The sequence below is a fragment of the Salvia splendens genome, chromosome 3 (assembly GCF_004379255.2).
Source record: "Salvia splendens isolate huo1 chromosome 3, SspV2, whole genome shotgun sequence".
NCBI lineage: Eukaryota > Viridiplantae > Streptophyta > Magnoliopsida > Lamiales > Lamiaceae > Salvia > Salvia splendens.
In genome coordinates, this window is record NC_056034.1 from 25,985,424 (window position 1) to 26,004,240 (window position 18,817).

The 18,817-nt window shown below is 32.9% G+C and overlaps 1 long non-coding RNA gene across 50 annotated transcripts in view; it reads right to left on the reverse strand.

Annotated features, from left to right (window-relative positions):
- LOC121795550 overlaps positions 1 to 18,817 on the reverse strand; it is a 140,301-nt gene that overhangs the window by 16,634 nt on the left and 104,850 nt on the right. For 42 of the 50 annotated variants that reach the window (XR_006049521.1, XR_006049507.1, XR_006049518.1 and 39 more), the window contains 2 exons: positions 1,489 to 1,601; positions 1,065 to 1,352 (listed from right to left, as the gene is read on the reverse strand). This is a non-coding gene — a long non-coding RNA (uncharacterized LOC121795550). Of the gene's footprint in view, positions 1 to 1,064; positions 1,353 to 1,488; positions 1,602 to 2,457; positions 2,782 to 2,917; positions 3,031 to 3,155; positions 3,238 to 4,334; positions 4,441 to 4,549; positions 4,758 to 4,893; positions 5,007 to 5,173; positions 5,255 to 5,760; positions 5,854 to 5,958; positions 6,205 to 6,360; positions 6,482 to 7,583; positions 7,703 to 7,773; positions 8,048 to 18,817 lie in introns of those variants that run through there. The other 8 variants (XR_006049553.1, XR_006049549.1, XR_006049552.1 and 5 more) reach the window with 8 other exon arrangements.

Consider the following 18,817-nt stretch of genomic DNA (forward strand, 5'->3'; position numbering starts at 1 on the left):
CAAGGAATAAAAATTTTGGATGTTCATACAGTTTCTTGTAAACACACCCTCAATATTTCATTAAAGCATGCTTCAGCTGCTCTTTAAAAGACAGTAGTTGAAACAAAAAATTCATAAATTAAAAATTGAAGTACAGATTTTATCATTAGCAAGATAACAATTATGAATGGGTGGCCTCATTTTTTAAAGCGATTCAAACAAAAGCATCTAAATAAGTTTAATACTCTAACATCAAAGAACCAAAGACAACATGTATACTGCAGCATTATATAGCCTTTTTAAAATAGACCAATAAACAAAGCGGTATATAAAGAGAATATCAAGAAAATTAAAAATAAAAAGCCATGATATGAGGATTAATCTACACCCCATACACAATTTTGCTTCAAATATACATGATAAATTTTTCCAAATTAAACAATGGCAACAGAATTGATAAAGGTTTATCTTAAGAGCAAAAGGAAAATTCAAAACAAGCACATTATATGATCCATATAATATAGGAGAAAGAATAACTAAGACAGAAAGATTCCATACTAACGTTGCTAAATCTATAAAATATTTAAGTACACAAGGAAACCACACATGGAATAACTGACACTTTCTTCAACGGGAGCATATTAACTAACCAAAAAAATTTTGCTTAAGAAAAACAGAAGAATGATAAAATTATAATGAAACATAATCATCTATGAAATAGATGCACCGGTCAAGAGTTATTTTTCTAAGCATACATTAGCATCAAAGCCAGATAAAATGTTTCCATTTGTAACAAATTTCTCTGATGCAGGATATAGTGTCTAAAATCTCATTTAAGAGACCAAACATGCAATCATTGTTACCAGTAAGCTGCAAATCATACGGTTGATTGACATGTTTATACCTAAACAGTGGCATACAATGAACCCTTGATGCAAAACCATATCTTAAGGGGAAAACACACATAAATGTACATCAGATCTTAGTTGAGTAATGTAGGGATCCTAATCTGCTCTCAATTTATTCCAAACTCATTAGTATTCAGCTAGCATACCAAAGGTAAGAGGGGGAAAAGAAAACAGCACCTCAACATCTTCAAGATCCACAGGCATAGTCGAGTAATAGTCTTCTCCTTTTTTTCTTTTTTCTCCTTTTTTCCTTTTTTTTCTTTTTTTTCCATTTTTCTTTTTTTCCATTTTTTTCCTTTTTTTCCTTTTTTTCTTTTCTTCTCTTTTTTTCCTTTTTTCCTTTTTTTGGGAAGTGTTCTCAGACTCCTATACAGGTTGCCCAGAGCTTGAATAGCTTCAACTGCAACAGGAACGTTTTTTTTCCTTTTTTTCATCCTATCGTAATGTTTACATCTGTGATATAACCTGCAAGATTCAAAAATGTTGCTCAGGCAACACTAATTACTTGGTCACAATATTAACACCAACAACATGTTCTACATAAAGTCAAGAGAGAACTGGATTAACTTGTGGACTTGCGGTCATGGAAACCATAGCATACCTTCTTAATTGTTCAACAAACTTCTGAAAAATCACCAGGGGTAATCTTTTTGGTGGATGCAAGCTTTGTTAGTTCAGCGACAACTTCTTTCCTCTCACACCATTTGAACCTTTCTGAAAATAAAATATAAAAAGTATGAATAAAATGCTACTAGAATCATAATTAAACAATGGCAACAAAATTGATAAAGGTTTATCTTAAGAGCAAAAGGAAAATTCAAAACAAGCAAATTATATGATCCATATAATTGTAAATAGAGGAAGAATAAATAAGACAGAATAATTCCATACTAACGTTGCTAAATCTATAAAATATTTAAGTAGACAAAGAAACCACACATGGAATAACTGAAAATTTCTTCAACGGGAGCATATTAACTAACCAGAAAAATTTTCCTTAAGAAAAACAGAAGAACGATAAAATTATAATGAAACAATCATATATGAAACAGATGCACCGGTCAAGAGTTATTTTTCTAAGCATACATTAGCATCAAAGACAGATAAATTGTTTCCATTTGTAACAAATTTCTGTAATGCATCATATTGTGTCTAAAATCTCATTTAAGAGACTAAACATGGAATCATTGTTTCCAGTAAGCTGCAAATCATACGGTTGATTGACATGTTTATACCTAAACAGTGGCATACAATGAACCCTTGACGCAAAACCATATCTTAAGGGGAAAACACACATATATGTGACCTAAATATGTAACTGTCATAAAAAAGGTCAAGCGCTAATTTGAACCCAAATCTTTAAGCCGCTCTATCCATACATCAGATTTTAGTTGAGTAAAGTCTCTACTTGAATAAGGGATCCTAATCTGCTCTCAATTTCTACCAAGCTCATTTCTCTTGGCGGTAAAGAAAAATGGGTCAGTGAGTAAAAAATATCTATCATGGTGCCCCTAATAATGATGTATTCAGCTAGCATACCAAAGGTAAGAGGGGGAAAAGAAAACAGCACCTCAACATCTTCAAGCTCCACAGGCATAATCGAGTAATAGTCTTCTCCTTTTTTCTTTTTTCTCCTTTTTTCCCTTTTTTTCTTTTTTTCTTTTTTTCTTTTTTTTCCTTTTTTCCTTTTTTTCCTTTTTTCCTTTTTTTGGGAAATGTTCTCAGATTCCTATACAGGTTGCCCAGAGCTTGAATAGCTTCAGCTGCAAAAACGCTTTTTTTTTCCTTTTTTTCGTCCTATCGTAATGTTTCAGAGCTTGAATAGCTTCAGCTGCAACAACGCTTTTTTTCCCTTTTTTTGTTCCTATCGTAATGTTTACATCTGTGATATAACCTGCAAGATTCAAAAACGTTGCTCAGGCAACACTAATTACTTGGTCACAATATTAACACCAACAACATGTTCTACATAAAGTCAAGAGAGAACTGGATTAACTTGTGGACTTGCGGTCATGGAAACCATAGCATACCTTCTTAATTGTTCGACAAACTTCTGAAAAATCTCCAGGAGTAATCTTTTTGGTGGATGCAAGCTTTGTTAGTTCAGCGACAGCTTCTTTCCTCTCGCACCATTTGAACCTTTCTGAAAATAAAATATAAAAAGTCTGAATAAAAGAAAAATCAATATAATGATATGAAAAAGTGGAATAACCTTATCTATTTTTGTTAATAAGATGAATGTGTTATAATGGAAAGTAGCATATTAACCTTTAAGAGCTCCATATTGCTTCACTCATTCGCTAATAATAGCAAAAGCGGAACCTTGTAAATCTCTCAAACTTTTGGATACCTATAATGGGAGAGATATAAGATAGGTTTAGTGCCACCTAACAACTAAAGTTAGCAAACCTCATTCAAGGAACAAAAATTTTGGATGTTCATACAGTTTCTTGTAAATAAACCCTCAATATTTCATTAAAGCATGCTTCAGCTGCTCTTTAAAAGACACAATAGCTGAAATAAAAAAATCAGAAATAAAAAATTGAATTACAGATTTTATCATTAGCAAGATAACAATTTTGAATGGGTGGCCTCATTTTTTAAAGCAATTCATACAAAAGCATCTCAATAAGTTTAATACTCTAACATCGAAGAACCAAAAACAAAATGTATACTGCAGCATTATATAACCTTTTTTAAAAAGACCAATAAACAAAGCAGTATTTAAAGAGAATATCAAGAAAATTGAAAATAAAAAGCCATGATATGAGAATTAATCTACACCCCATATACTATTTTGCTTCAAATATACAAGATAAATTTGTCCAAGTTAAACATTGGCAAAGGAATTGAATAAAGGTTTATCTTAACAGCAAAAGAAAAATTCAAAACAAGCAGATTGTAGAATCCATATACTTGTAAATATAGGATGAAGAATATCTAAGACAGAACAATTCCATACTAACGTTGCTAAATCAGTAAAATATTTAGGTAGACAAAGAAACCACACATGGAATGACTGACAATCTTCAACGGGAGCATATTAACTAACCAGAAAAACTTTCCTTAAGAAAAACAGAAGAACGATAAAATAATTATGAAACATAATCATCTATGAAATGATCAACAGACACCAACTGACTTAGAAACAGATGCACCGGTCTAGAGTTATTTTTCTAATCATACATTCGCATCAGAGCAAGATAAATTTCTGGGACGCATGATAGTGTCTAAAATCTCAGTTTAGAGACAAACATGCAATCATTGTTTCCAATAAGCTGCAAATCATACAGTTGATGTACATGTTTATACCCAAAAAGTGGGATACAATGAACCCTTGATGCAAAATCATATTTTAAGGGGGAAAACACACATAAAAACACACATATATATGACCTAAATATGTAACTGTCATAAATAAGGTCAAATGGTAATTTGAACCCTAACCTTTAAGCTGCTCTATCCACACAACACATTTTAGTTGAGTAATCGACTCCGTTTGAATAAGGGATCCTAATTTGCTCTCAATCTCTTCCAAACTCATTTTTCCTGGCTGTAAAGAAAAATGGGCCAGTTAGTCAAAAATATCTATCGTGATGTCCCTAATTGTATTCAGCTATCATACAAAAGGTAATAGGGGAAAAGAAAATCGTAGCTCAAACCTCAACATCTTCAAGCTCCACAGGCATAGTTGAGTAATCATCTCTACTTTTTTTTTCTTTTTTCCTTTTTTTCTTTTTCTTTTCTTTTTTTCCATTTTTTCCTCTTTTTTTTGGGAAGTGTTCTTAGACCCCTAAAAAGGTTGCCCTTTTCTGCAACAGAAACTATTTTTTTCCTTCTTCCTATCGTAATGTTTACATCTGTGATAACCTGCAAGATTCAAAAATGTTGTGCAGGCAACACGAATTATTTGGCTACGATATTAAGACCAACAATATGTTCTGCATAAAGTCAAGAAAGAACTGGATTAACTTGTGGACTTGTGGTCATGGAAACCATAGCATACCTTCTTTATTGTACGATAAACTTCTGAAAAATCTCCAGGAGTAATCTTTTTGGCGGGTGCAAGTTCTGTTAGTTCAGCGACAGCCTCTATCCTCTCACACCATTTGAAGCATTCTGAAAATAAAATATAAAAAGTATGAATAAAATGCTACCAGAATCATAATTATCTGCAATGGATATGCGGCATGAGAAAAATTAATATAATGATATGGAAAAGTGGAATAACCTAATCAATTTTTTATTATAAGATGAATGAGTTATAATGGAAAGTAGCATAATACCTTTAAAAGCTCCATATTACTTCAATCATTCGCTAATAATACTAAAAGCGGAACCCTGTATATTCTCAAATTTTTGGATACCTATAAGGGGAGAGATATAAGACTGAATTACTAAGGCAGGACAATACCATGCTAACGTTGCTAAATCTATAAAAAAAATTGGTAGACAAGGAAATCACACATAGAAAAACTGACAATTTCTTCAACGGGAGTATATTACTAACCAGATAAATTATCCTCAACAAAAACAGAAGAACGATCAAATTATAATGAAATGATCAAAAGACACCAAACTGACTTGCAAAACAGATGCACAGGTCAAGAGTTATTTTTCTAAGCATACATTAGCATCATAGGCTGATAAAATTGTATCCATTTGTAATTGTAACAAATTTCTATGATGCAAACATGCAATCATTGTTTCCAGTAAGTTGTAAATCATACGGTTGAGGGACATGTTTACACCCAAAAAGTGGGATACAATGAGCCCACGATGCAAAACCATAACTTAAGGGGGAAAGCACACATAAACAGACCTAACAATATAATTGTCACAAATAAGGTCAAGCAATAATTTGAACCCTAACCTTTAAGCCGTTCTTTCCACACCGCACATTTTAGTTGAGTAATCGTCTTTATCCTAATCTGTTCTCAATGTCTTCCAAAGTCATTTCTCTTGGCTATAAAGAAAAATGGCTCAGTTAGTCAAAAATATCTATCGTGATATCCGTAATAATAAATTCAGCAATCACACAAAAGGTAAGAGGGAAAACAACAGCTCAAACCTCAACATCTTCATGCTCCACAGGCATAGTTGAGTATTCGTCTCTACCTTCTTTTTTCCTTTTTTTCTTTTTTTCCTTTTTTCCATTTTTTTTCCTTTTTTTCTTTTCTTCTTTTTTTTCCTATTTTTGGGAAGTGTTCTCAGACTCCTATACAGGTTGCCCGGTGCTTGAATAGCTTCAGCTGCATCAGTAACACTTTTTTTTTCCTTTTTTTCTTCCTATCGTAATGGTTACATCTGTAATAACCTGCAAATTTCAGAAATTTTGTGGACTTGTAATGGTTACAAATGTTTACATCAGTAACACTTGGCCACGATATTAAGACCGACAATATATTATACATGAAGTCAAGAAAGAACTGGATCAACTTGTGGACTTGTGGTCATGGAAACCATAGCATACCTTCTTTATTTTTTCTACGTACCTGCTTTGAAACTGTTCTGCATTAAACGGTTCTCTTAAAATTGGTGTTTTGCCTTTTTCCAAAGCTGCAATCATAATCTTCTCTTTTCTATGCAACCTGCTACATAAATAGAAAAATAAATTTAAATAGGTTAGTAATATAATTAGTAAACTTTTTTATATAAATCTGTAGTAAATAATGTTTAAACTGTTCCGTAAATTAGAAGTAGAACAAACAATAGGCATGAAACAATATGGGACGTTAAAATCACAAGTTCATCATCTTTGTTTTTGGAAACCATATACAAATGATTTGATGCATCTAAATATTAGACTTTATGACCTATTTATTGAATTGATGAATTAACAGACAAACATGGCAAATATTAAATTGAAGAATGAGCTAAAGTGCATGACTGAACTAGTATTACTCAACATCCCAGATATAATGCTTACAATATTAAATAGGTTTCTTAATATCCCATAGATATTGCTTATTCAAATGCACGCAGCAAACAAAGGCCTGAAGTGCCCCAAAACCTCAACAGTGGGCATAATTGTGCAATGTTTAGTTTGTGTATGACATTGAGTATACAAACCTAAACAAAATTGCTCGTCCCGTTGCAGCTAGCCATAGCCCATATAGCACACATGCATTATAATTTTCAAAATCTTGCATGAATAAATCCTCCCCATGCATGCTCCAACAGTGAGTTAATTAGAATCAGAGGAACAAAGTCCCCAACACCATGATGAGTATGAAGAATAAGAGGAGAGGAGCCTTATGTATCTTGTCGCCACATTAAACATCACACGGTAAGAAATTCACTATAAATAGAACATCCCTATCAACCCTTTTTCCCATCACAATCTCTCATCAGTTTCATCATATAAACTTATCCATTCCACCCACAAAAATCCATGTTTCCACCCATTCAAGTTTGGAGGAAAGTGCTTCAAGAGTCTAGCTAGCAAGGAGAGGAGAGTTGCATATTGTTCATTCATCAAGCTTTTTCTCATCATCTAAGTAAGTTCCCTACCAAAATTCTTTCTTCAAAGCATGCCATCATTTAGTACATATCCCAAAACCCAAAACACAAGCATGCTTAATATTTCTTCAAGATCTCAACTCTTAAGCATAAATAGGAAAACCTTGGCCTCTTGAATCACAAATACATAAGCCAATTAATTAAAGATTAAACTAAGGAAATAAGAAATCATACATGGGCTGGAGTTTCTGCCCTCCGGCGGCTCAGCGGCGGCGACGGCAGCCCGACGGTGGTGACGAAATCCGGCAAAAGACGACACTCTTTTTCAATGTCTTTTCAACCCCTCTTGATTTCTGAAAATTTAAGCAAAGATTCAAAGTTTAGAAAGTTGTTTTACAAAATTTAAAAAGTGAAATATACTCACCTCCGCAGCGGCGGCGGCCGGCGCAGCGGCGGCGGCAGCCCGACGGCAGCAGCGGCGGTTTCCAGCCGGCGGTGGTGCTGGTGGAGAAGGAGACCGAGAGAGAGAGTGAGAACAGGGGAAAGAAGGAAAGAGAAAGGAAGAAGGAGAGAGGGGCGGCTGGTCGGCACCGGCGTGACCGGCAGTAGCCGTTTCCGGCAGAGGCGAGAGAGAGAAGGGAGGTTTGAGAGAGAGACGTGGGGAGGGGGGCAGGAGGCGCAAAGTGAGTATGACGTGAGTAGGGCTTGATCATTTATTTCTTTAATGGCTAAAGAATGGATCTTAAAATTAATTAATTTTTAGGGCCTCGTTTATTTATCTTTTATTATATTGAATGGACTCTTTAAAATTAAAATATTTGAGCCTAAGTCTTCTCTAAATTTTAATATTGGATTAGTCTAACTTTTATGATAATTATAATTAATTCCTAAAGTTAGAATTATTTAACTAGTAAGCTATGTCTAAGTTGAAGCTTTGGGATTTATTGTCTTAAATTTGTGTTGTGTCCTTGCATAATTTGAGTAAGGTAAATTCATGGTTAAATTATTTAACCTCTTGATTTAATTAATTTCTTGCAAATGAATTAAATCTCTTAGTTGAATTAATGAAGTTAATGGTTTAAAGGAATGAGACGAGATATGATCCTAGGTGCATGACATCTACTTTTACTTATCTTGAAGCTAAATGGTCATTATTAATTTTTTTTAACTAAGGCAATCGCAAGGAAGTAATATCTTAAGAAGGAGGTATTTTCTCAAAAAAGTTACAAGGTTTAAGGTGAACTTTCTATCCTATATACAAATGAAAATATGAAATGTTTTTGAAATATTTTATCTATGCAAATGATATTGTCTTGCCATAAATGTTTTGTTTTTATGTAATGTTGTCTATCTATCTAGTTATACCGAATGTGCTATGCCAACTAAAGTAAGAAATTGAATTCGGGTCCCAGCAAGGGAAGAGTCCCTATTCGGACTAGTGTACACGTGGACTGTGTGTCATCGAGAGGGTTGGCCGGTCCGATGTCCGTGGAAAGTGGCCACTTTCCCGGCACAAGAAGGAATGTTCAGATATGGCGGATTAAAGAAGGTACAGAACTGCCATCAAACTTTTAAGCAAAGGATTTTAGTAAGCTTGGGCCTTTTTAACAAAAAAACTCCCAAGTGTTATTGTTATAATGGCTTGACAATATTTCTTTTATACATGTATATTTATATCTTTCGGCAATGTATTCACTGAGTACGTTTTTTACTCAGTCCTACTTGTATTTCTAAATCTGTAAGTTGAGCCACGATGAAGGGAGAGTGCTTAATAAAGTGGGCTTATTTCTAAATCATGCAGTACTCTCGGAGGTTCATGTCTTCATACATGGAACCGTGTTTCAGTCGTTTCCGTTGTGCTAATTTCTACTTTTTCCTAAGACGTTGTTATTTAAATAAATCGTGTTGTACGAACCTCTAAACTCGAATTCTTGTGTGGTCGAGTGTGAAGGGGTTGGCAGCGGAAGCGCATGATAAAATCAATTACATAATAATTTTGATCTATTTAGTAGATTATTTAGAAAAATTCTATTCGCGCAATTAGCGCATGTATCATGCTCATAACTTGAATTAAAACATGCTTTAAGTATAATTGAAACCTAAAAAATGCTTTTATAAGGTGATCAGTCATATAAATGTATAAGCACAAAATAAATCAAAATAACCACATGAGTCAAAGCATAGGAAGAACTCTACGAAAGAAATAAAAATAACCACATGTATTGTTTATTTTTTATAGTGAGTGCGTGTAGGGCACTATCTGTATTTTGTATTTGCGGTGCATGTACTTTGTTTATAGGTTGTGTAACTTAGTGTGTCGTGTGTGTGCAGTACATGTATTTATGTGTATATTGTATCTCCCTCGTAGAACTCTACGAAGTGTTTAGCTATTCATGTTCGTCACGAAAGTCAAATAACAAAAGGAATGAAACATCATGAAAACGAAACTAACTACTTGGGAATATTGATTGGAAGCTCCTTCTTCAACCTAGGAATGGATTGGGGAAGTTCAATCTTGAATCCTTGCTCTCAAAGTTGTTTTTCTCTCTCTTGGATTGTAGGAATGGTGAAGAATGGTATGAAAATCCTCCCAAATATCATATATTTTGTGCCATAAGTTTCCAAACATGATTAGGCATCAAAATCTCGATCTGCATTTCCACCTTTTCGGAGCGAGCCGCTCCCAATTTCTGACCGGGAGACTGTTTTTCGGCAGAATTCCGGAGCGGGCCGCCTGGCTTCTGCGCGGAGGTTGAGTGGGCTGCTCCATGTTTCTGGACAGCGCACAATCTTCGTAAAATGAGCATAACTTTTTCTACAGAACTCCGATTGAGACGTATAAGATACCCACACGAATCTCTTTCAAAGACGAAGAGAATGATATTCATTATGAACTAATTAGCACTTTATAAAAAATTTGAAGCCCTTATTTTTTCAGTTTAATTTAATATGTACTGGAGTTCAATAAAGAATGATTTTTCCAATTACTATTCTGAGCCAAATTATATCATAAAGTTTCTGGGTGTTTATTATGAACATAATTTTTTATATAATTAACTAAAGTTTTCCATCCTTATTGTCATTATAACAAGAATTTAATTTGAATTGCTATGAATGTGCTTATTGTTGCAGTTGTTCTTCAATGATAAAATATGTCATATATTTTAATTTTATATAGTTCGTTATACTATAAAATTCTTTTATTTGAAACGAAATCTTACTGCAATGAAGTAAATACGTGCACTTGATGCAATATTTTAGATATTTAATTTACAATGCGATTGAATGTGTCGGTAATTTATTTCCATAAAGCATTACTACAAGAAACCAATATTTAGCGTTGGTGAAATAGGTGTACACAAATTCTGAATATAATTCAAATCGATAGCATAAATTTCAAGAGTATGGTTCTATCTAAACTCTAAACATTAACCAACAATTACATTACCTCTTCTTTAGGTAATATGCAATATTTTGCAACATCAATATCATTGTATATGCATGCCTCTTCGTAATATCTTGGATGCGCTTGTTGTTGAGGTATTCATGACTGTTTACTGCAGTCATCAAGGTTGAACAATATTTGGCTCTCAATCTCTGCAGTACTCCTTCCCTTAATCACAATCATGGTAAAAAACACAATGTTCAGTAAAAGCAAACCGAATTACATGAATTAAATATATAACTTTGTTCATCTTATAACGACCCAAAAAGTATATGCAAAATAACATTTAATGAATCAAACCTGTGAAATTTTTGGAGGAATCCTATTTAAAGAACTTCATCAAACAGAAAAATTAATTCATATTGTCCAGAAATCCCTTCATGTTTTACAACAATCAATTCACATTTCAAAGTCATCAAATGAAAAAAATTAATTCATATTGTCAAGGAATCCCTTCATGCTATACAACAAACAATTCACGTTACATTCAATCATGTTATACAACAATCAATTAACATTAAAAACTTAATCTAAAGCAAATTTACCAACTCAAATTTACCAAATTAACAATTAATGAAACACACCTATTAAATTTTTTGGAGAAATCCTATTGACAAAACTTCATCAAACGGATAAATTAATTCATATTGTCTAGAAATCCCTTCATGTTATACAACAATCAATTCACATTACGAACTCGTCAAACGGAAAAATTAATTCATACTATCTAGGAATCCCTTCATATTATGCAGGAATCAATTCACATTACAAACTTAGGATGAAACATATTTACCAACTCATAGTTTCGAAGCAAAAAAGTTGCAGAACACTCAGATAATCGAAAATTGAGAACTTAAACAGTACAGTTTTTTATAAAATGAAATTTTAACCATCTTAAATCACAAAAAAAAGAACACAGAATTATACCGTCAGCTAGGGTTAGCTCACCGGGATTTTGGGGTTCAGTCGCCTTAGAGTTTATTTTCCGTTTTCTTTTCGCAGTACGCCTATTTTAAGGGTTATCATTCACCTGTTGAAGCACTGATTCGACAAATCAATTGAATTAAAACCTTCTAAAGTAGAACTAATTAGAGTTAAGGTAGATCTTACTGATACCAGATGTTGTGTTCGAACGGAAATGCCACTAATCTACAATCATAAAGATTTAAAATTATATTGTATGCTTTCGAGGAATGACTAAAAGTGTAGAAATAAACAAATACCTTGGTTTTCGTCTTCCTTATGTGAACCATGGTTAGAACTTGATGATAGCGAGACTTGGAGGGAAGAAGAACTTGTTGAATCGGATGGAGAAGACGATTGAATTCGCCGCTCCCTGAATCATTGAGAGAGAGAAGAAAGTGGGGGCTGTGAAAATTGAAAGAAGGAAAGTGAATTTGGTGAAAATTAGTCCTCTTTTTTCGTCTTTCCATTTTCACAATTTGACCTAAGCTGCAGAAAGACCAAATTATCCCTTGGCTGAAGTAATTAATTTATTGCATGAATGACAGAAATGAAATATAGTTATTCTCATCTAATCCATCAATTTTTGAATCTATGTTCAATATTTAGTCTCTAGTTCTACACTAATAAGGTGTTGTGCATATAAGGGGACCCTATATATATATATATATAGGGAGCGTTATTCTCCTATTCATCCCTTAGATTCTTTATTCTTCTTAATATGGGCCGTTAGATCTCATTCATCAACGGTCCAGATGATATGCATTATTACACTATAATGGTGCATTATTAGTCGATGTGCATTATTCAACTGAAAATCTGCATTATTACACTATAATGGTGCATTATTAGTCGGTGTGCATTATTCAACGGAAAATCTGCATTATTAAAAGACACGTGGCACTAATCTAACCGTCGGATGACAAAATCGTGGGGCTGAGATCAATAAGGAAAAAGGAGAAAATATGCAAAAAGGAAATGAATACATCCCTATATATATATATATATATATATATATATATATATCCAACGATCTTAACATATATACAGGATTATGTTAAGATGACAACTCTTCTTAAAGTGACAACGTACCACCAATCTTGTGCTGCCACATGGCACGTTATCCACCAATATTAGAGGTGTATCCAACAATATTCATTTAGTATGCGTTTACAGATTGCATGACAGTAATATGTGGATTGCAATGTAGATTGTTGAGTATTGCAGTATATGCATAAAATGTTTCAGTTGCAGTATATATATAGATAGATTGCTTTTTTGTACCGTTATTTTGCATTATAGACAATAATGCAATACTCAACACTCTACAGTGCAATCCACGTAATACTATCATGCAATCTGTAGAAATCCATCTAAAACGCTTACTATGACATTGCTGGATACACCCTTAATATTGTTGGATAGCGTGCCACATGGCATCACGAGGTTGGTGGTACGTTGTCACTCTAACTATGGTGGCACCCTAATGCTCAACAATCTACACTGCAATCCACCTATTACTATCATGCAATCTGTAATATTGTTGAATGAATATTACAACATACTAAATGAATGAAACGCATACTAAATGAATATTGTTAACCTCTAATATTGTTGGATAACGTGCCACGTGGCAACATGATATTGGTGGTACGTTGTCACTTTAAGAAGGTTTTTCATCATAAAATTACAACACTATTTAAGATGACACTATACCACCAAGGACCGCCGTTATATTTAGGAGCAGATTCAACCTCAGCATGCCACGTGGCAGACTTGCTTGCGTATGTATCATAGATTGCTTGATTATCTTTGGCTTCGTATCGCATATTGCTTGAAACCATATGACGAGTTGCTTGCTTATGTATCGAAGAATGCTTGCCTATGTATCGCAAATTGCTTGCCTAGATGGTCATTTTAACTATGGTGTCACCGTAGTTTTCTGATTTCGTATCTCATATTGCTTGGAACCATATGCCGAATTGCTTGCCTGTGTATCACATATTGCTTGCATATGTATTGCAGATTGCATGTTACTTGTTGTTACGTTGTCACTTTAAGAGTGGTATCACCCTAACGCACCCATACACACACACACACACACACACACACATATATATATATATATATATATATATATATATATATATATATATAGGGATGTATTCAAGTTCAACATGTAAATATTGTCCAAACATTCAACTGAATCTCAGCTTTTTCCATTAAGTTTGGTAATTATATTTTCTAATTTATTTTACATATTTAGTTCTTCTCTCCTCCATCTTTACGGTTTACATTGCTGCAAATCACAAAATTCAAATGCCATTCATCTGCCACAATTTTGAGATTGCTTTCTATTTTTTCAATAATGGAAGAAAATCATTTAATTAATCCGTTCATCGATTTCAAGAATTATAGATAAATTTTGGTAGAATGTTATTGTATTAGTCGTGTAATTGACATCAATGGTTTTCTATATTTGTTTGTGATTAGTTCATTCTTGTATTAAGTTTTATTTTGCATCAATTGTCGTTTTATTCTCATGAAATCATCTGACATTTACAATTTTTCGTGTTTTTTTACGTAAGTTACGGCTTGTAAATTTTCGATAAGTATTGTACTATATTAAGTGTATAATGTAGATTGTATTAATATACGATTATAGTTGTATAATATATATACCATCTTTGATTAATATAGATTGTCACGCACTAAACCCCATATTACAATGGGTTTAGTGTGTGACAGAAGTTTAATCCATTCCCCAAAGGGTTTAGTAATCTATGGGGGCTAGGGTATAGTACCGACTCACTAACAAATCCTTGACTACGGGAAGGGAGTTAGAACCATTCCCATAGGGTTTAGCAATCCATAGGGCTAGGGAATATTACTAACCCATACATCAAAATTTATTTTATCAATCCATATTTTTCCCAATAGATTTTCATTTTGCAAAAGAATTTCCATGATTCACTCCACTTAAGTTACACGATTTCGACAATTATGGTTGTTCACAATACTTTTTTGCCTTTCATAAAGTTGAAGCATATGAGTTCTTCATTCGTAATGTCTAATAATGTACGTATTTCAGGGAATAATGTTTAGGCTAAGTAGAACTAAATAATGTACGCCAAGTGGCCTTCAATGTATGTGTATAATACTAAATTATGTGCATGTGTAAGTATTTAATGTTTGGCGAGAGTTGAATCCATACCCTTTGAGTTTTTGCAATCCATGGGGCTAGGTTGTATTACCCACTCACAAATGAAACCATCACCAAGGGCAGGGAGTTTGAATCATTTGCCATTGATTTAGCAACCCATGGGGTTAAGGTATTGTACCATCACATGAATTAAATTTCGTTTTTAATACATGTTTTAGATTTGGTAAAGTAAATATTGTACCAATAGTATCTAATAATGTACATTCGTAACATCGAATAATGTACAGATTGAAGAGAATAATGTTGAAAGGAACTTGAATTCATGCCCTTTGGGTTTAGCAATCCATGGGGCTAGGTTGTAGTACCCACTCACAAACGAAACCATCACAAATGACAGAGAGTTTAAATCATTCCCATTGGGTTTAACAACCCATTGGGCTAGGTTATAGCACCACCAGATGAATTAAATTTTATTTTTTAATGTATTTAAGAATTGATAAATAAGTAATGTACCAATAGTATCTAATAATGTGCACGGATCAGTGAATAATGCACAAATTGAAGAGAATAATGTTAAAATGAACTTGAATTCATTCTTTTGAGTTTAGAAATCTATGTGGCTAGGTTGTAGTAATCACTCACGTACGACACCATCACCAAGGGCATAAAGTTTGATTCATTCCCCTAGGGTTTAGCAATCCATGGAACTAGGGTATAGCACCACCACATGAATTAAATTTCATTTTTAATGTGTTTAAGATTTGGTACAATAAATAATGTACTAATAGTATCTATTAATGTGCACAGATCAGTGAATAATGTACAGATTCAAGAGAATAATGTTGAAAGGAACTTGAATTCATGCCCTTTGAGTTTAGCAATCCATGTGTCAAAAGTATATAGTAATGTAAACTTACAACATAATAATAATATGGATAAAATTATAAAGTATGATAACTCCAAAATAATATAATACTTAACTACTAAATAATGTATGTCTTAAAGCAAAAATAAAAAAACAATACATCTGAAAACAAACTAAAAAATGACAATATTTCCTCTTGCCTATGCTTCTCCTTGTCATCCTCTATATCTTTCAGCATTGGAGAGTTTCTCGAATCATGAAAGAACTATAGTCGTACATTACAATTTTAATGAATATAATGGGAATGACTCAGACTCTCTGCCCTTAGTAAACGTCTTACTACTGGGTTGGGACTAGGATGACTGCTAAACCCTTGGGGAATAGATATAACTTCTGCCTCGTAGGAAATGGATAGAACATCATAATGAAGTAATGTACAAATAGATTGTCATAATGTAGCATTTCTATCAAAATAAACACACATTGGACACACGCTATACACAATGTTCACAAAACAAATAGACTAAATACACTATACACAAAACAGACAGAACCCTAAAATTACACAGACTATAAACAAAATACAAACATTTCAGGCACAAAATACACACACTACATTATACAGAAAATGCACATTATACATAGGACACAAAATACACGCTCTATACAGACTATTCACAATATACACAAAATATACACTAAATATACATGTACAAAAATACACACTATACGCACCATACACAAAGTACACACTCTATACACAAAATACAAGCACATTCATATACACACATAACACAAAATACACACAACATAGATTGCACATAATACACAAGACACTATACCCAAAGTATATACACAAAATACACAAGTACATATAGCACACAATACACAACGTGCTCAAAATACATTGCACACAACACACACACTACACACAAAATATATATACAATATACACAAAACAATGCTACACAATATACACAAATACACACCATGTGCTCATAATACATATATTGAACACAATACACACAATACACATACTACTCACACCACATGCATTATAACAAACACACACTATATAGAAAAAATATGTACGTAAGGAAAATACAACACTATACATATTGCACAATATACACAAACTAAACATATTATACGCAAAATACATGCACTGTAAACGCAAAACACAGACTATGTGCTACACACACTACAGAAAATACACAATGCACACACTACATAAAACACACATTATAGAAAATAAACTCGCATATAGAAAATACACACTACACATACATATGCACAGAAATACATGTACTGCATATACACTGCCCACTCAGTTACACAACCTATAAACAAAACACATGCACCATAAATGCAAAATACAAATAATGCGCTGCACACTCACTACAAAATAAATAATACAGACTAACACTAAACTCGCACACTATACAAAAAATATACACTGCACACTAATAATATTACACAAAATAAATGCATTGCAAAAAAACACATGCACACACTACACAGTGCACACAAATACAAACCAACACTACACACAAATTTCACAAGAAACACACTACAAACAAAATACATGCACTGTAATCACATTACATACACATATAATACATACAAGCATTACAAACACATACACACATCACAAAATACACAGTTGCACACAATATAAAGAAACACTACTCACAAATTACAAACATAGTACACACTATGAACACATGGACACACGCTATACACAATAAACACAAAACAAAAAAACTAAATACACTATACACAAAACGGACACACTACACACACACTATACATACAATACATTGAAGCCAAATATACTAATCAAACTATACAAAAAACACACTGCACAAAATACACAAATTATACACAAATTATACATAAAATACATACATTACTCACATCATACACAAACTACACTACACATTACAGAAACTATACACAAGATACCCACATTGCACATATTTTAAACCAAATATACACTATATACAAAATACACACTAACATTACATAAACTATACACATGATACCCACATTACACACATTTTAAACCAAATATACACTAGATATACATACAGAAAATGCACATTATACATAATACACAAAGTGTAACACACAACACATTATAAAAAATATACAAAAAGCACAAAAAAAACACAGTATATATGCTTAAAAAACACACAATATACATGTACAAAAAATACACACATATCACACAATAACACCCTATGCACAAAATACATGCACTGGACGTACACTAACACACAAAATTCACATTCTACACACAATACAAGCACATCACATACACAAAATACACACTACATAAATTACAAATACCAAAATATATACATAGAATACACACAATGCATACTGCACACACTATACATAAAATAAACGCACTAAATACACAATACACACAGTTTACATACACGTACGCAAACAAAACACACAACACAATATAAACTAAACAAAAAGACTAAATACACCTACACTATACAAAAAAACATAGTACATGTGCTTCCAAAAACACACAATATATAATAAATATACAATGTACTGAAAATACACAAAATACAAACAAACACTACACACAAATTGCAAATGAAACACTCTATAAACAAACTAGATGCACTACAAACACACTACACACAATGCATTGCAACTATGCACAAACTAGATAGATTAATTACATTATACACAAAATACACACATTACACACACTATAAACCAAATACATATACTAGACACTAGCTACATACATAAAATACACATATACAAAAAATACAAACAAAGCACACACAATAAACACACATTGGACACACGCTATACACAATGTTCACAAAACAAATAGACTAAATACACAAAACAGACAGAACCCTAAAATTACACCGACTATAAACAAAATACAAACATTTCACGCAAAAAGACACACACTACATTATACAGAAAATGCACATTATACATAGGACACAAAATACACGCTCTATACAGACTATTCACAATATGCACAAACTATA